The following is a 7625-nucleotide window of genomic DNA, read 5'->3' as shown; positions in this document are numbered from 1 at the left end:
CGATCGTACCCAAGCTCCCGAGCCGAGACAACTCCGGTGATGACGGACATGTGGCCTTCGGCACCGAGTCAGGGTTTCCTAAATTTCCCATTTTAAAAATATTTAGGTGGCGACTCTGTATCTGGCAAAGCAGTCCATGTTTGGCACTACTTTTTCAAAAATCTGTTTCTCAAAACGATTTGCCAGATTTGGACTCTTTGGTTCAGATTTAGAACCGTGACATAAATCGAGTCCGAACTGTAGTAGCGAGGCCCCCCTCCGCGGGCGCGTCTACACTGCCAAATCTACCAAATCTCGGACGGCCTCCGGGAGCTCGGCGTACCAGTCCCGTGCGATGGTGGAACCATACCCCCGCACACTGCGGGAGCCAACCTGCATTCAGAATGAATACATTTGTCAATAATGAAATGAATGGGCTGTGTGCCAATGAGATGAAATGGGCTGTATGCCGATAAAGTGAAATAAGCTACATGCAAATTCTATCTGGGCTGCGTGTTCAGAAAATTTGAAGTTTGGGCTGCGTGTTCAACTTTCAGTTAAATTGTGGGCTGCGTGTTCACTATCTATCTGGGCTGCGTGTTCAGAAAATTTGAAGTTTGGGCTGCGTGTTCAACTTTCAGTTAAATTGTGGGCTGCGTGCTCAGAAAATTTGAAGTTTGGGCTGCGTGTTCAACTTTCGGTTAAATTGTGGGCTGCGTGTTCACTATCTATCTGGGCTGCGTGTTCAGAAAATTTGAAGTTTGGGCTGCGTGTCCAACTTTCAGTTAAATTGTGGGCTGCGTGTTCATTATCTATCTGGGCTACGTGTTCAGAAAATTTGAAGTTTGGGCTGCGTGTTCAACTTTCAGTTAAATTGTGGGCTGCGTGTTCACTATCTATCTGGGCTGCGTGTTCAGAAAATTTGAAGTTTGGGCTGCGTGTTCAACTTTCAGTTAAATTGTGGGTTGCGTGTTCACTATCTATCTAGGCTGCGTGTTCAGAAAATTTGAAGTTTGGGCTGCGTGTTCAACTTTCAGTTAAATTGTGGGCTGCGTGTTCACTATCTATCTGGGCTGCGTGCTCAGAAAATTTGAAGTTTGGGCTGCGTGTTCAACTTTCAGTTAAATTGTGGGCTGCGTGTTCACTATCTATCTGGGCTGCGTGTTCAGAAAATTTGAAGTTTGGGCTGCGTGTTCAACTTTCAGTTAAATTGTGGGCTGCGTGTTCACTATCTATCTGGGCTGCGTGTTCAGAAAATTTAAAGTTTGGGCTGCGTGTTCAACTTTCTACCAGTGTGGGCTGCGTGTTCACTATTAATCTGGGCTGCGTGTTCAGAAAATTTAAAGTTTGGGCTGCGTGTTCAACTTTCTACCAGTGTGGGCTGCGTGTTCACTATTAATCTGGGCTGCGTGTTCAGAAAATTTGAAGTTTGGGCTGCGTGTTCAACTTTCAGTTAAATTGTGGGCTGCGTGTTCACTATCTATCTGGGCTGCGTGTTCAGAAAATTTAAAGTTTGGGCTGCGTGTTCAACTTTCTATCAGTGTGGGCTGCGTGTTCACTAATTAATCTGGGCTGCGTGTTCAGAAAATTTAAAGTGTGGGCTGTGTGTTCACTTTCGAATTCGGGCTGTGTGTTCGACAAATCAGTGTTTGAGCCGTGTATTCTAATGTGGGCTGTGCGTTCGCAATTAATTAATGAGCCGAGTGTTCAGAAATTCGAGTGTTGAAACTACATGTTCAGGATGCAAGCGAAGAACTATGTCATAAGCTAAACTGCATGTTCAAGCATGGCAAAGGTACGAAATGCACGAAAAATACAGAAAATGAAGTAAATACCTCTCGGGCCTCATGAGAGAGGTGATGCTCCGGCTCTCGGAGAAGCAGATCCACGGGTGCTCGCTCGTCAAAGCTAGTGAAGTGACGGAAGACAACACGAGGGAGGACATGTGCTGGCGGACGGTACCTACCGGGAATGAAAGGTCGGGTCCTCGGGGGTAGAGTCATGGGATCGAAATCATCTCCGGCACCTGGAAAACCTCCGCCGTGGGGAGAATTACCCGCCATTTTCAAAGAATCTGCAAAGGGAGCAAAATGAGCCAAAACGAGCCAAAATTGGAAAAAGTCAACAAAAGTCAACTCTCGGGAAATGAAAAAGTCAACAAAAGTCAACTCCCGAGAAAATCTTCCAAATATTGAGACAAACTTACCTCAAGTGGCGAAAATGCAAAAAGAAGCTCCGAAGCCGGAAATTAATCGCTTCAAAGTGTTTGAAACTGAATGTTTTTACGGAAACAATTTGCACGGGGCGTTGGAAAACGCGTGTGGAACTCAGATCTGGAGAAGAAAATGTTGTGGGAGGCAAGAAAAGGAAGGGGCCTCGGCTGCCTTTTATAGGCCTCAAGTCTTGGTTGAAGAAGCATGAAGGAAGGAGGTGAAAATACCAAAATACCCCCGGATCTGGGCACATGGCCGGCCGGCCCCATTTTCTAGCCGGCCAGCTATCTGCTTTTTGGATAACTGGCCGGCCAGCCATTAGCTTTATGGGAAACCGGTTGGCCACCTCCCCTTGGGAAGATGAACGGCCGGCCATGTCCCTCACATGCCCACCTAGCTCTCTGCAAATTTTGAGGAAGATCGGAGTTCCCGGGACCTGAAAAAGTTCAAGAAAAGTACACTTCCGGTCGCGAAATAGCTCCGCCGGGACTTCAGCTTCAAGTTCTGACATATGTCTCATCATCATTCATCGAAATCAAAGTGTATCCTTTTTGAATGAGTTGTAACCTTTCAGGGAAGTGGGTCGGAGGCCGCGATCGAGTTGCCTTCGCCGAAACACGCGTTTCCGTACTCGTTGTTTCATAACAAACGAACACCCTGATTCATGCTCGTGTCACATTATCTTGCATTCTCATGAGCATACCTGCATTAACATGCACATTTCTTGATATTGGCATACCTTTATGTTTGAGCATACGTCGTCACGCATGTTCCACTCTTGCATTGCGATGCATTCACTTGCCGGCACTGCATGTGTCGAACCTTCGGAATCACATTAAATATATGTTGGTAGCATATTGTACTTGTTGCAATTTCTCTCTTTTGCAGGCACGATATTGTATGTACGGTTCAATTGAGGCTGGTGTGACCAGACGAATCGCGCAGGTATCGTATCTTCTCCGTGTGAGACGTGGCGGGGATTGAATAATCCTCCGCATTCTTAACTGCATGAAATGTAGTTGTTGCTTTGCATTCTTGCTTAAAACTGTTGCATCTATTTGTGAATACTTGCTTCATTACAGCTTGTTGCATTTGCACGATCATTGGGTTACCTTCGGCTTTTTGCATATCATTTGCATTTTGCCCCCTGCCTGCGGGCATGCCTGTGGGCACATCTCTGTTTATCCTGTATGTTTGTCTAAGTCTTCGGCCTTGTCAAAAATGGGTCGTCTCTGGGCTTTGACATTCACTCCCGTCACTTGTGACTTCCGAGTTCTGTCAAAGAGGGGCAACTGTAGACACCCCATTTTTGACCGACCTTAAGACTCAGACATCACTGATTGAGCGCTTGGTGATGTTGCATAATGTGCTCATTCAGAAGTTTCAGAGTCGTGGCCGTGAGCCCTGCCTCTGGACTTCCGAACCCTCTTTTGAACTTTGCCTCGGTTTGCGAACCAGGCTCGGTTTTCTTTGCTTCTTTTCCCGAGGGGAGGGAGAGGTCCCGTAGACCATCTCTCAATGTCCGTAGGTTACATTTGGTGGCCGTAGGCCATTTTTCACATTTCGGAGTCCGGTTTCCGATTTCCGGTTTTTCGGGACCGTAGGCCGTGTGCCTCGGTTTGGGACCGCTTAACCATCTCCTATTGCTCTAATTTTTGGCATACTTCCTATTTGCTCCATTTTGAGGGACACTGGGGTCTGAGAAACCCACTTCGTGGCCGAATGCCACTTTCGGTGCTTAACAGCCCATTTTCGGGACCCCTAACTGCGCGTTTTGGTCCCCGAGCATTCGTTTTGCAACGGTTTTCGTTCATTTTTGGCAGGTACCTCTGTTTTATCATCGGGGAGGTCACTGAAGGGTGGGAGGCCAGCAATTGTTGCAGCAACCAGTTATACATCCTCCGACGCCCTCCGGCGCCCGTTTTTCACACTTCCGAGCTAATGTTGAACCCCTTGGACCCTCATTCTCGAACTTTGAACCACATATTTGTGATGTACACATATGAGAGGACCCTAAAAGTTCATGGCCGGCCATTAATTCAACTTGACCCTTTTGACCCCCTCCTTCCGGGCTAATGTTGAACCCCTTGGACACTCATTCTCGAACTTTGAACCACATATTTGTGATGTACACACATGAGAGGACCCTAAAAGTTCATGGCCGGCCAGTAATTCCACCTGACCCTTTTGAACCCCTCTTTCCGAGCTAATGTTGAACCCCTTGGACCCACTTTCTTGGATTTTGAACCAAGGGTTGTGTTGTACACACATAGGAGGACCCTACCAGTTGGTGGCCGGCCAGAAAATCTGATTGACCTTTTTGACCCCTAGTCGGCCGGCTAGGGGGTGTGGCCGGCCGGCCACCTGCAGCAAAAGTACCAGGCCGGCCGAGCTCCTTGCACTGTTCCCTTTACAGCTGTGGGGCTTTATCCCCCAGAAAAGATCTTTATCCGGGGGATATTTTGTGGGGGAAAGTTACTCTCCTTTTCCCCCACCTTTACACCCCCTTTTTGGCATATATAGCAAGCAAGATATATCCTTTGTTGGGGTTAGAAAACTTCATCTTCAAGCTTCCATACACAACTCCGTTTCTATACCTCTCATTTCCTTGAAAAACCTTAAGTCCTTAAGCACCATTTCTTCTACACCACCAAGCTCTACCACCACCACCTCATTTCCAGCAACAAGGAAGGTTTCTCAAAGGCCAAAGAAGCTGCAAATTGATCCAAGAAGCAACAAAAGTTTGAGTCTTCAAGGGTAAGTGATACTTCTCATCTTTTGACCCTTTTTCTTGATCTATTTGTAAGCCTCACTTGCTTTTTGTTTCAAGCTCCGGCCCTAACTGAAAAGGGCCCTCTTTTGAGCTCATCTTCACTTTTCATTAAGGGCTCAACCCTGTTTGAGCCCTCCATGACACACTTGCTTCATTGATCCTCTTATATGTCATAATCTTGCATGCTATTTTCGACCCATGAGTAATCTGTTTTTGAGCATGTTGTAAACTGATATTAGGCTTATTTTGAGCCCCTCTTCAATATTTAAGAAGGTCTCAACACCATTTGGGACTTCCATGTTGTACCTACCTTTATACTCCTCTTTTCTTCCCCATTCTTGCATGCAATGGCAGCCTACCATGCTTTTGTTTTTGGCCATTTTACAGTTCTGAAAAAGTGCTTATTTTGGTCCATTCTTCATATTTCGTTTAGGTCCTTTCATGGTTTGGGACCTCCATAGGTCACTTCATGTTATACCCTTCTTTTATTTCCCATTCTCGCATGTTTAGTTAGCCTATCATGCTTTTGTTTTTGGCCATTTTACAGTTCTGAAAAAGTGCTTATTTTGGTCCATTCTACATGTTTTATTAAGGGTCTTTGGCTGTTTGGTGATTATTTTGTATACTTCATGTTATAGCACCTTTTGAGCCCCAATCTTGTGCTCATTTTTTAGCATGTTTGTATACTGATTTTGAGGCTGCCATATACTGTAAATGTTCATATTTTTGGTCCCTCTTCAGTGTTGTAGAAGGAAAATTTTCAGTTTGGGTTTTGCTTATATCACTTGCTTCATTACCCATCTTTTGGCCCCTATTCTTGCATGCCATTTTTGCCATACCTATGCTTGCTGTTTGGCCATGTTTATAACTATGAAAGTGTCTTTTTTGGGACTGCCTAGCTTCTGTCTTTGCATTGCATGTCCATGTTGTGCATGTTTGGCATAGCTATAGGCCATTTCGGGTGCCTAAATTCGCATTTCGGGACAATTCCTTGCATTTCATGTCATTTCGCCTCATTTCGGGACAGTTTTCCCCCATATTTTAGTGCTGAAATTCCATTAGAATGATTGCATGCCATTTTCATGTCATTTCATCGCATTCCGTCATTGCCTCGGTTTGCGTGCCCGTGTGCACGCATTTCGAGGCACCTCATTTTTATCCGACGGCATCCTATGTGAGTGTGGCTGAGGCTCACTCATGTTGGTATAAGCCCATATCATGTTTCCATGTCATTTCATCGCATTCCGTCATTGCCTCGGTTTGCGTGCCCGTCTGCACGCATTTCGAGGCACCTCTTTTTTATTCGACGGCATCCTATGTGAGTGTGGCTGAGGCTCACTCATGTTGGTATAAGCCCATATCATGTTTCCATGTCATTTCATCGCATTCTACCATCGCCTCGATTTGCGTGCCCGTGTGCACGCATTTCGAGGCACTTCATTTTTTATCCGACGGCATCCTATGCGAGTGTGGCTGAGGCTCACTCATGTTGGTATAAGCCCATATCATGTTTTCATGTCATTACATAGCATTTTGCCATTGCCTCGGTTTGCGTGCCCGTGTGCACGCATTTCGAGGCATCTCATTTTCATTATATTGCATATGCCATCGCCTCGGTTTGCGTGCCCGTGTGCACGTATTTCAAGGCGTCTCATTTTGATTACATTCATGCATTTTCTCGGTTTGCGTGCCCGTGTACACGCATTTCGAGACATATCATTTTCATAGCATTGTGCATACTAGGTTGTATCTTAGATTGCATTCTGCCATTTTCTCGGTTTGCGTGCCTGCGTGCACGTATTTCGAGGCATGTCATTCCATAGCATTGCGTGTGCTAGGCTGTATCTTAGTCGCATTTCATGCATATCATGTACATTGCATCATGTCCGGAATAGGAGATAGCCCGGGCACGGGAAACGAGGTACATTTCGTACTCCGAGTGACGGAATGTGTCTCAATTCCCCAGTCACCAACACTCCGGATTATCCATGATGGAGTTAGGTTTTAGCTGTAGTTTCATGTGCATTCATCCTATATTGAGTTGTGCATTTCGACTCCTCGGCCATCATGCCTCGGTATGCATGATTGGTGGCACGAGGATCGAGACATGCATATATCTGTGCAAATACATTGCTATGCCCCTTTCCTGCTCTCTGTTGCAGCAAAACGAAGAATCAGCAACTTTTTTGGGGCTCGGCACGCATTTCAAGAACAGGTGTAAACAGAGGCTAATTGGGGCATTCCGGTGGATTTCCGTGCAAGACAATCCGGACATGCATCATCCATCAGAAGCAAGGCAGTCCCTGGCTTGCACGCCAGTTTTACTTGTTTTCTTAGTTAATTCATTAATTAATTAGGATTCTGTAATATTTATTTGGACTGTACTATTCTTTCATTCGGGACTGTATATTTATTCGGACCCTCTGCGTGAGGGCAAAACTGTAATAAGTGTGCGTGTGTGTGATGCATGTCTTCCAACCCCACGTCTTTCTCCCTTTTATTTATCCGCTTATGATGGTTAGATTAGGGCATGTTTCAATTAGCATACAGTATGATAGCATGTTTGCATTCATTCATCTGTTTTGCATGCACCGGGCTCGGCGCATCATACTAACTGCATTGTATTTCAATTCTAAAGTTGAATACTTGTTAGCTGTAGC

This window comes from Camellia sinensis, chromosome 14 (assembly GCF_055761805.1).
Source record: "Camellia sinensis isolate YWXY chromosome 14, ASM5576180v1, whole genome shotgun sequence".
NCBI classification, from domain to species: Eukaryota; Viridiplantae; Streptophyta; class Magnoliopsida; order Ericales; family Theaceae; genus Camellia; species Camellia sinensis.
Note: the sequence above shows the minus strand (reverse complement) of the source record.